The 11,603-nt window shown below is 42.5% G+C and overlaps 1 long non-coding RNA gene across 2 annotated transcripts; it reads right to left on the bottom strand.

Annotated features, from left to right (window-relative positions):
• Window positions 1–926: 926 nt before the first annotated feature.
• Window positions 927–11,512, bottom strand: LOC108348999 (uncharacterized). 2 transcript variants are annotated; one of them, XR_015649875.1, is made up of 4 exons: window positions 11,167–11,461; window positions 6,380–6,560; window positions 2,035–2,983; window positions 927–1,293 (listed from the first exon to the last, which is right to left on the bottom strand). It is a non-coding gene; the product is annotated as an uncharacterized LOC108348999 (long non-coding RNA). The 2 variants fall into 2 exon arrangements; XR_015649879.1 differs by lacking the exons at window positions 927–1,293; window positions 11,167–11,461 and adding an exon at window positions 11,475–11,512 and having other exon boundaries at window positions 1,335–2,983.
• Between the last annotated feature and the right edge of the window lie 91 nt (window positions 11,513–11,603).

Here is an 11,603-nt window from a genome sequence, read left to right on the forward strand (position 1 = left end):
CCCCAGGCTTCCAGTCAGTCACCAAATTCCCCTACCAATTTCCATTCTTGCTTCTAGTCCTTTCCATTCCCATCTTCTCCCCATGCAGAGAGCCTTTTGGGGCCTCTTGCTTCACCTCTAGACACTTGGCAGGAATCTGACCTTATCAGGACAAAGGAATAAGCCTAGGGCACGAGTCTGGCTTTAGGCTTGGGCTCAGGAAATGGCCCTAATTAAGATCCTTTGCATTTGAGCTAATGTAAAGCTCAGAGCAGGCTCAGCAGAAGCATGTGTGGCAGTCCTTTTGTCTAGGTCATCCTGACTAACCCCTAGAAAGGTATTTACAGAAGCCTTGCTTGTTCTTATTATTCTACATGTAATTAAAGTAGTATAAAAGCAAATTGGAAAATAAAACATCTGTTTCAGCCTCAGAACTGGCTGCAGTCATGTCAAATGTTGTCTAACTGTCTTTTTTCTTTTCAATCCTCACCCCTGCTGTGTAGAACCTGTTGACTGACTGAGCTGGCTTGGTCATCCCCACACTGGATATCATCCCTGTTCCCCTCCTTACCTCCTCTCCTCTCAGTTCCCTCTCACCAGCTACCTCTGATGACTAGTTTCCCCTTCTGAGCGAGAGTCACACATCCTCCCATGGGACCTCCTTATTACCCAGTGTCTCTGGATTGGAACATGCTTGTTCTGCACCTGGCTAACGTCCACTTAGAAGTTAGTACATACCACATGTGTCTTTCTGGCTCGGGGTTACCTAACTCAGGATGATATTCTCAAGTTCCATCCATTTGGCCGCAGAGTTCGTTTTAATAGCTGAATAGTATTTCATTGTATAGATGTACCAAATTTCTTTATCCATTCTACTACCAATATACAACAAGCCAGGAGCCAGCATCAAATGAAATGGAAATAAACTAAAAGTAATTCCAGTAAAGTCAGGGACAAGGCAAGGCTGCCCTTTATTCTTGCTCTCTACCCAATATAGTAATTGAAATTCTAGCTAGAGCCATAAGACAGCAAAAGAAGATCAAGAGGATACAAATTGGAAAGAAGTCAAAGCATCACTATTTGTGGATACTATGATAGTTATACATAAGCAATCCCAGAAATCCTACCATAGAATGCCATCAGTTGATAAACACGTTCAGCAAAGTGGCTTGATACAAAATTAACTCAAACAAAACAAATCTCAGTAACCCTCCTTTATACAAAAAAATAAACAGGCTGGAAAAGAAATTAGGGAAACAAAGTCCTTCATTGTCGGTGCAGGCACTGACACGGTACCGAGAGCCGGGCATAGGCCTGTGAGGTTTAAGAAAAAAACACAAACTCGGGTCATTTATGTTACGAGAATGCCAAATATTTTACTTGATTCACCAAATATATACCCAAAGTTCACCGGATGGAAAATTCCAGGAAGCACAATGGAAAAACCAGCTTACACCCTCAGGGACAAGAAAGAGGAACAAAAGACAGGAACCGATTAGCAGTGTTATTGCCCAGGTGTGCTACCTAGGCATGCCGTTCAGGGCCAGGGTGTTCCTTTGTTAGGAACAAAAAGTTTCCACAAGCATCAGTGAGGCTTCAGCAGGGGTCAAACACTGACAGGGGCCCAGGAGGGTCCAACAAATCCCCCCTTTTCATTTTTTTATTAAGCAGTGCCTGTCTTAGGACACTTTGCGGTGAAAACCTCTTGCCCATCTCTGGGACTCTCTGCCAGTCGTAGAGCCCCTGTCTTAGGTGAGGATTGGCCCCAAAGAGTTGCCCGTCATTGGCTAACTGCTTCTCATAAAGACTGAGCCAGATTTGGGCAGAGGGATTGTCTCCTGCCAAGGAGAGCAACACCCACTTAGTCGCTGCCTGGGACTAGGAGTGCTGTCTACACATGTGATAAGAAGAACAAGGCTGACTACTGCATCGCCAGAGGGCCATAATACTGAGGGCCATTGTCAAGCTGTTCCTGTAAGAGCATTGACTGTTGATTTAAATTTAGAATTCCCAATTGTCAGCAACTTCTCCTGAAAGTTTATATACTGTGCTTGCCTTAACATCATCGTGGGGGAGGGCAATCCCAGACACTGCAGCCACAGTGGCTGCTACAATAGCAGCAAAGATTCCAAAGTCTTTCCCATGAAGGTTCAGGATCAGCTGATTTTCTCTCCAGAATGACCAAGAGGCAATGGAACCATGCCCGAGATCCACATAACCAGGGCAGAATTCCCTGGTCCCCAGCAGCCTCACGAAGATGGCTCCAGCGAAGAATCTCCAGCATTGGGGTAAAACCAAGATCATCAATCCATTGTTCCAAACGTATAAATCCTCTTGAATACTCAAAATATTAACATTAACATTTTTGTTAAATGAATAACAAAAGTAACATAACTTCTTGGGTCTAAGCAATAGTGTTATTAATTAAATAGCTATACCACTATACCAGCAATAATCAAACCCACTATCCTATTGCTTCTGTTTAAAGCCTGACTCACTTCTTCCAATATTTGTAAGCCTTTCAGAATATCAAGGTCCTATAATACTCACAAGCAATGAAACAAAAGCTGGTATATGCCAGGCTTCAATAGTAACAAAATTAGACAGTGTACAATCAATGTAACTTACATTAAATATTGTAGAAGAAACAAAAGTAACTTTAACATGACCAATAAATAAAAGATTAGCAGTTTTAGCACATGTGCTAACATTTGTTTAAAGTCCAGCTCCTGTACCAGTCTTTTTTCACTGCCAATGTGACTTCATACAAGACAATTGTGAACTTTGAAATGTCTCTAAAAATGTCCAGAACCAATCTTCCAAATGAAAACTGTTATTTCCAATATTGGATTGACCAGCCTATGGTTGAGTCAGAATAACTTTTCATGTTAAAGGAAAGAGAAGAGTCATAACTTCTCTTTGATTTTCTGAAGGCATTTCCTATAGTCTCCATGTTCTCTGTCCCACAAGGTCTAAAAGCTTAAAGCAAGTCAGGTTGTCCAATCTGGGATATAGGAAAGTAAAGATGGGTCAGGAGCATATGTCAAAAACAGCTTTCCAGTCACTCAGCAAGCTCATGGTCAGCATCATTCTTTGTCCCAGGATCAACATGTCTCACTAGACACTCTGGCAGCTAGCATACACCTGCAGCATCCTGCAGAAAAAACACAAACATGCCCTCTTCCCCATATTAAATAGCTGAACAGGATCATGCCATAAGCCAGTATGTGGATCCTTCCATTTCACCTAGGCAGAAGTATGCCCAGTTGTAGGGTGCCGTAAACACTCAAGAGTTCGTTGGCATCCAAATTTTAAAATTTAAAATAAAAAGAGCATTATTTAAATAATTGTATGGCATACAGGGATATAACTCCCCCTTTTTTATTGTTTTAAAGTTTTAAAACACCTGTTTTATAATGTCTAGTCCTTGAGAATTATAAGGAATCTCAGTAATATGGGTAACATCTATTTGCCATAACTTATAAGGTATACGTCCTCAAGGATTAACACCATTGTGTGATACAGGAAGAAGCTGAGGACACTGAGGACTTGTATTTACAATTTGGTTTGTGTACCAAATCAGTGTCTCTAGCTATTACTGTTCTGATGATATAAAGAATAAGATTGTTTGGCTAATTGTTCCTATGTAAGGCCTATAATCTGCCTGTACATAAATCTATTGTGGCATTCCCTCCCTTGCTAAGGAGTCCAGGCAATCCAGTCTGAGTTCTTAAATGGCCTATAAAGGAACAGTACATTCTCTTAAATCAGTTGTATAGCATAAGTAATTGTAAAATTTGAGGGTTAGCAGTATCTAAAAAAGGAAAAAATTTAATCAATTGCAAACCATAAACTACATATTGGCTATCAGTATATGAATTGAAAGCTTGATTTTTTTCAACATTTCAAAAACAGTGGCTACAGCACATAATTCAATAATCTGTGCTGAAGCAGGGGGAAACGCAAGAGAATAAACATGTGATCCAATTACAGATGTTGCCTTCTCATTAGATGAACCTTCTATACATACAGTAAGCACATTTTCTATGAGCTGCATGCACAAATTTACAGGAAATACAAAAGCACACATAGAGGAAAACTATCAATTTTGTCTGAAAAGTTTGTATATGTAATAGGCCAAATATTGGTATTCTGTAATAACCAATTTAATTGCTGTTTGGAATAAGGTATGTTTCATCAGGTTCTTTTTCAAAATACTTCTACGACTCAATCCTACAATTCTGTATTAACACAGTAACAGCTTCATAATAGAGTGTTAAAACTTTTACTTGGAGAGGAAAAATAAGTCCATATTAACGGTCTCTTTTGTCAAAGGACTACTGTGGGTATAAATAACAACAATTGATCATAGTCTGTATAATTAATGTATCTGTTGATGACACATAGCTTTCTCTGTTTTCTGCAAAGCTATTCCTTCCTCATCAGTTAATTGTCTAGAGGAATTAGGATCTGCATCTGCCTTGTGGATATCAAAGGCTTAAGTCCTCCGTGGTAAGCTTAAGGTGAGGTCTTAGCCAATTTACATATCTTTAGAAGCCTTTAAAAAATAATTTAAAGTAAACTATCTTGAATTTTCTGTGCCACAATTTTTTTTTTAGGATATAATCAATGTCTCAGATATTGAAAAGGAATATTGAATCTTTTCTGGAGCGACAGCTACTTCCCCAAAATTTAAAACATGTTGTAAGAGCAAAGGCTTGTAGTAAAATTCCTTCAGAGGGATCAGCTAATAAAATGCCTGTATAATGAATAATATATACTGGAAGAGTCAAAGTCCTAACTTCTTGTACTGAAGCAGTGACAAAAGGGCCATAAGTAACTGAGGAAAAACTTTCCAACGATGTCACTTCATGGGCTCTCCAAAGTTATAAGCAAGCTCACTAAATTAAAACATTTCACAATCACCAGGATGTAAAGCAACAGCATAGAAAAAATCCTCTAAATCCATAATGATTTAAATGTATTTCTCGAAATGGCAGTTGGAGTAAGCAAACAGGCTGTAATGCTCTCACAAGTTCCATAGCCTCACCAACCCTTCGCAAATCCTGTAACAATCTCTACCTGTTTGATTTTTTTCTTAATTACAAATAGGCATGAGTTAGCATCCTGAGCCTGTCTGTGATCGAACTGCAAACCGTAGCCAATGTAACACTGGCAATCTTTAACTACAATCTTCAAGTTTTCCTTGTAACACCAAAGCACGACCACAACTTTGGAAAGCAAAACTCAAACTCCAACAAACCATCCAGTCTCCAAAATCCAGTCTCTCCAAAACACCGAGTCCATCTCTCATGTTATAAAGTTTGGCTGCCAATTCCTGCGCACGAACGTGCGATAGTGCAGGCTCTGATACCTCAACAAAGAGACATTACCTCAAATTCTTTTATAAGTCTGGTTTCTAGAATAAGAATTCCATAAAAATATTATCCCAATTTAGACCTGTTTCCCTGGGTTGGCTCATGCCACGTGTTGTCTAGAACGACTCCATCCGGATTATCAGTTTTAAACCAACTTTCTGTTACCAATGTTACAACCTTTTAACCATACTCAATAACTTAAAAGCCAATAATCTATAGAGTGTTTTAATACATTTAAAACCAATCAGAAATGAAAAAGCAATGAAGTGGCTACAGATATCTTTAATATCTAGACCAAACACAATTTATACATTTTCTAGCTCTAATTTTAAGAGAAGCACCTTGTCACCAGCTAAATCCAATAATCAGAGTCAGGGATTTTTCTAAGAGACTCCTCGCTACAGGTGCAGGGGTCCAAAGGACAGTTGAAACTGCTTTTTATTTATTTGTTCCTTTTTTGAAACAAGTCAAAACTAAAATCAAGGGGTGAACAACCAGCATTTAAGGCTTTTACCATTTTTTCTTTTGAACATGAAACACAGAACAACATTCAAGCAACGAAACAAAAAACATAAACTGACAGACATGGACAGCTTGGTGCATCAAGGACAGACAATAGACATGGAGGGAAAGAACTAGATTGTGTCCCACCAAAGGGACCCAGATATCCTACCTAAAGGATCCCAGAACTAGAAATAAGCATTTCTCTAATAGGAGCCAGCAAGGAGGCAGGATGTCTCCCGCCTTTTTTCTGTCCCTAGGAGAACTCCAAAAAAGCTTAAGCTCATTTTCCTTCTCTTTTGCCAAAGCATCCTTGGAGAGTCCAGGGGGACTGTATTTCTCAAACCCATTCTCTCTCATGTCTAGGGTGGAAACTATCTCTAGTCAGGGTCCAAAGACTAAAAGTATCGATGAGGATTCACTTTGCTTCTCTAGATTTTAGCATAACTCTAAAAGAACACATACACAAAAACATTTTACCATTACCTTGTCCTTTTTTTTTTTTTACAAGTTTTACTCACCACTAACCCATCTTTATTTTTCTTTGCACATGCTTTCAATTCCCGCAGTGTCCTTCACTGTCTCCCGCTTCATGGTGCCATGGGATGACCTCGTCAGAAAAATTCTTCACTTTCCCGATCTTGGTGGGACCTCCATTTGTCTGCGCCCACACTGACATGGTACCAAAAGCTGGGTGTAGGCCTTCGAGGTTTAAGAAAAAAAAAAAACAAAAACACATACTCGGGTCATTTGTGTTACAAGAATGCCAAATCTTTTATTTGATTCACCAAATATATACCCCAAGTTCACAGGTGGAAAATTCCAGGAAGCACAGTGGAAAAACAGACTTGTGTCCTCAGGGACAAAAAAAAGGTACAAAAAGCAGGAACCGACTTAACAGTGTTACCACCCAGGATAAACAGAAAGGTCAGGATGTTCCTTTGTTAGGAACAAAAGGCTTCTGCATGCATCAGCAAGGATCAGCAGGGGTCAAACACTAATGGGACCCAGGAGGTCCGACATCATCCCATCTACTCCCTCCCTGTTCAAAATTATGACCATTTCCAAATTATCCCTTAAAATGACAGCCTATCGATAATTTATAAAAATAACCATAACCAGACACCCAAACCTGAGGGATGATGACTCTTCACAACTTCTGACTGTTGAATAGGGACAATGAAAAAATTTTAAAGGGTGGGGAGGGGTAGGAAAATTAGAAAACTTGTTTAGACTTAAGAAGAAAGGTCACAAGTTTGTCATATCACGAGGCATCCTGACGTCAGATGTATTTCTCAGAACCTTGTGCTTACAGCTTTGTTTTCCACATCTATGAAACTATTTCTTCAGCAGCACCACAGCGTCCAGGCGGGCATGGTGCAGGAGGAGCTGAGCTCTACATCTTCACCCGAAGGAAGCCAGGAACAGACTGAGTATCCCCAGGCAGCTAGGAGGAGGGTCTCCAAGCCCATCCCCACAGTGACACACTTCCTCCAACAAGTCCACACTTTCCAATAGTGCCAATCCCTGGGCCAAGCATATGCAAACCATCACATTCTACTCCCTGGCCTCCATAGGCTTGTTTAAACACATGAGTCTGTGAAGGCCATACCTAAACATAGTATAATAAAAAGTACATTTAGTCCAACGTTCAAAGTCAATAGCAATATCAACAATGTTAAAAGTCCAACATTCGAAGTCTTTTCGAGATCCACCCAATCACTTAACTGTAATCCCCGAATTAAGGCAGGCAACCAGCTGGGCAAACTTCAAACTCCGCCATCTCCATGTCTGATGTCACGCGGTCTTCAGATCTTCAACTCCATTTTCATCTTTGTTGTCTGCAACAAACTTCTTTCTCCTGAGCTGGTTCCACTCCCTGTTAGCAGATTTCCTCAGCAGATAGCTGGCAGCTCTGGCGGCTTTATCATCTTTGGGTCTCCAAGGCAGCTTCAATGTTACAGCTTGTTTCAATGTCTGGGATCCACACATGATCCTCCAAAGTACTGGCTTCACTTCTCCAGCTCTGCCCTCTGTAACACTCAGGTTGATCCACTCCACTGCTGCTGCTGTTCTTGGTGATCAACCCATGGTACTGGCATCTCCAATACACTGGGTCTTCTGCTGGATCTCGGCTTCACCAGTATCCTCTCATAGGCTCTCTTCACGGTGCTAAGCCTCAACTTCTCTTCATGACCCCTTCATGTCTTCAAAACCAGTATCACCTGGGCAACTCTTACACATTACCAAGTGAAAGATCTCTGTAGGGAGACCCTCCCTCAAGTATCGAGAAGTCTCGGACCCCAGACACACGAGAGACCGATCTTGAATGTAATACGCAAAAGGTGAGGTTTATTACAGAGAATTCCGGACCGACATGTATCTCAAGCAGGAGACAGAGTTGTCGACCCGGAGTGGCTGGGAGAGGGGCTTTTTAAAGGGAGAGGCTGTGAGCCCCAGGGGATCAGGGGATGTCAAAGGGGAATGCCAAAGATACCACGAGTTACAGGACTGTCCGATTGTTTTACGCCAAAAGGTTTTATGGCCCCAGGAGATGAGGGGATGCCAAAAGGTTTTATGGTCCCCTGGTTCCTGGAACATAGGTACTAAATCAGGAGAAGGGTCGGGTCCTCAGGTCCTCATTATTCCGAGAGCAGATCTTATCTCTTGTCCTCTGTCAGAGTAAATGTTTGCCAGAGTTGATGAACCATCTGCATCTGAAACACATCTGGTTAGGCTTCAGCCCGAAGGTTTCCTGGAATTCTCTCTGCAAGGCACAGTGGGGGCTTAAACAAACATCACGGGGCAGAACAGCTACTCACACCAGTGATACACAAGTGTCAGTGTGTCAGTGTCAATTCTTCTGCAATTTTAACCATCTGTCTTCCTGAGTCAGATCTTGTTGCTGTGTTTTGAGCTAATTTAAAATTCTATCTCTCACAAGTACAGCTGCAGCATGAGGTACAACCTTGGCTGTCTCTGGAACACAGCTTCTTTGTGCTCTCAGAAAACACTTCCCAGAAGATTCCACCTCAGTGACACTGGTCTCTTTCTTAGCTCCAGGGAACCAGCATCAATTGTCTCAGTAGTCTCCTTCTCCTCTTGAATACAAAGCCAGAGACACATGGCTGAAGCTGCTGAGTTCTGCTGCTGGCAGGAGCTGGAACATGGCCCCCTTATTCTATTATATTATCACTAGCTTCCTCTTTTCTAACTCTTTCACTGCCCAAGATTGGCTGTCCTGGGTCTTGCTCTGTAGATTGACCTTGAATTTAGAGATCTGTATGCCTGTCTCCTGGGATTAAAGGTTTGTACAAAATTGCCTGGAGCTAATTTAGCTGGCTGGTATCTTGCCCCGAGGCCATTACTCCCTTAACTGAACACAGGATTCAGCTCCATTTCGCTTCCGTGTTTCCCTTTAATACTCGAACCATATATTTGTATTTTTCCTTTCTCAACTTCTTTTTTTCCCATTAAAATGCCCTTCATGAGACCTAACCAGAGAATGAAATCTATGATAGGTGTTTCTGAGACTTCCTCTGTCAACACAATTAATCTGAGTCTTTTTACCTTAGACTCTTCAGACAAGGACAAACAGCAGCCCCACTCTTCACCAAAATACCACAAAGGCAGTCTTTACAGCACATACCGAAATTCTTCTCTGAAACCTCTTGGGCCAGGCCTGCACAACTCAATTTACTCTCAGTAACGAAGACTTCCTTCCACATTCCTACTAAGATAGCTGATTAAGCCCCATTTAAAACATTCCACTGCTTTCCAAATCCAAAGTCCCCAAATCCACATTCTTCCATACAAAAGTATGGTCAGGCCTATCACAGCAATACCCCAGTCCCTGGTACCAACTTCTGTCTTAGTTAGGGTGTTACTGCTGTGAACAGACACCGTGATCAATACAAGTCTTATAAGGGACAATATTCATGGGCTTATGGGTTCAGAGGTTCAGTCTATTATCATCAAGGTGGGAGCATGGCAGCATCCAGGCAGGCATAGTGCAGAAGGAGCTTCACCTGAAGGAAGCCAGGAACAGACTGAGCATCCTCAGACAGCTAAGAGGAGGGTCTCCAAGCCCATCCCCACATTGACACACTTCCTCCAACAAGGCCACACCTTCTAATAGTGCCACTCCCTGGGGAGTGAAAAGCTTAGGCCCAGGCAAGGTAGTACACAACTTTAATCCCAGGAGACTAAGGCAAGGGGATTTCTGAGTTCAAGATCAGCCTGGGACAAAGCAAGTCACAGATCCAGGTATGGTTGTAAACACCTTTAATCTGAGCCACACCTTCTCCTGGAGGCCTACATAAGGACCTTTTAAGAAGGAAGGCTCATTCTTCTTCAACTTCTTGCACTTACAGCCAGCACCTCTGTTGGAACCTACTTCTACAGAAGGCCAGCGGAAACAGCTAGCCTTGTGGGACTAAGCTACTACTAGATTCTTGGACTTCCCATTCACAACTGCCCATTGTTGGGTTAGTTGGACTACAGACTGTATGTAAGTCATTACAAGAAATTCCCTTAATATATAGAAGCATCCATAAGTTCTGTGACTCTAGAGATCCTTGACTAATACCTTCCTGGACCACAACCAATCTAAGCCCCCACCCCCCACCCCACCCTGTCATCCTTCATTGATTCCAGCCTGGAGACCTAATCCTGATTGAGAGTTTGGGACCACACTTAGTGATCCTAACCACCTCAGCGGCTATGATGGTGAATGGGATCTGAGCTTGGATCCACCATTCTCATCTGAAATTTGCCCTTTGAAAGCATCAGGACCCAGAACATCAACGGCTTACCAGGCAACACCCAGAAGACCCAAACCAGGGACATATAGGCCAAGACTTGGTTATGAAGGTTATCAGATACCCAGTCAGGCAGGGTAATTATTGACTTCTCTCAGTCTGACTATTCAAAACCCTCTGTACTAATCACCCGCCCAAAACAATGATCAAACTCTCTGGTACAGGATGTTGGCCCCAGGACATTAAGGAAAAAATAGTGCCTGGCCCGCTGAATTTCTTGCCAGCACTGAGGATATAAAACTGAGGGAACAGGATGGAAGACAGATAGATAGGGACCCCTACATTAAAATAGAGCTTACCTGCAACCCACACTGTAAGAGTTCCCACGCCCCCCACGCCCCCCACGCCCCCCGCCGCCTCGCCCCCCGCCCCTCCCCCTCGTCCCTCCGCCCCTCCCCCTCGCCCCCCCGCCCCTCCCCGCCACGGTCATTATAGTCAAATCCTGGGAAACCCTTCCCCCCTTATGCAGACTGGGAAGTGGGACTCACTTGGGTATCCAGAGTTTACCTATGCTGATCTGACCGGGAAGCTGGCCTGAGACCCCATTAAGTCACCTGGCTAAAGTGTTGAAAACTGGATCCAGGATAACGCCCTCTAGTGCTGAGATCTACCCTTTGAGATTTCTAAACCACCTTTGCTTCCTGACACTTAGCTGGTAGACACCATACAGGCTATCTTTAAATTTCTCAACGAAACAAGGCCAAATATAACTAAAGACTGTTGACTTTGTCTGGACCCACGACCTCCTTACTAAGGGTGGCATTTAAACATCTTCCAAAAAGCAATTTCCACTGACCTCACTCTAGTTAAATTAGCTTGGAACTTTCTCATTCTGGGAAATGTAGTCCCAGAAAAGCACCAGAGCTTATTGCTGAGCACCCGCTGAGGCATTCTGGGAATTGTAGTTCTGGAGCCATCCGCAGAC

This window comes from Rattus norvegicus, chromosome 1, assembly GCF_021556685.1.
Source record: "Rattus norvegicus strain SHRSP/BbbUtx chromosome 1, alternate assembly SHRSP_T2T, whole genome shotgun sequence".
NCBI classification, from domain to species: domain Eukaryota; kingdom Metazoa; phylum Chordata; class Mammalia; order Rodentia; family Muridae; genus Rattus; species Rattus norvegicus.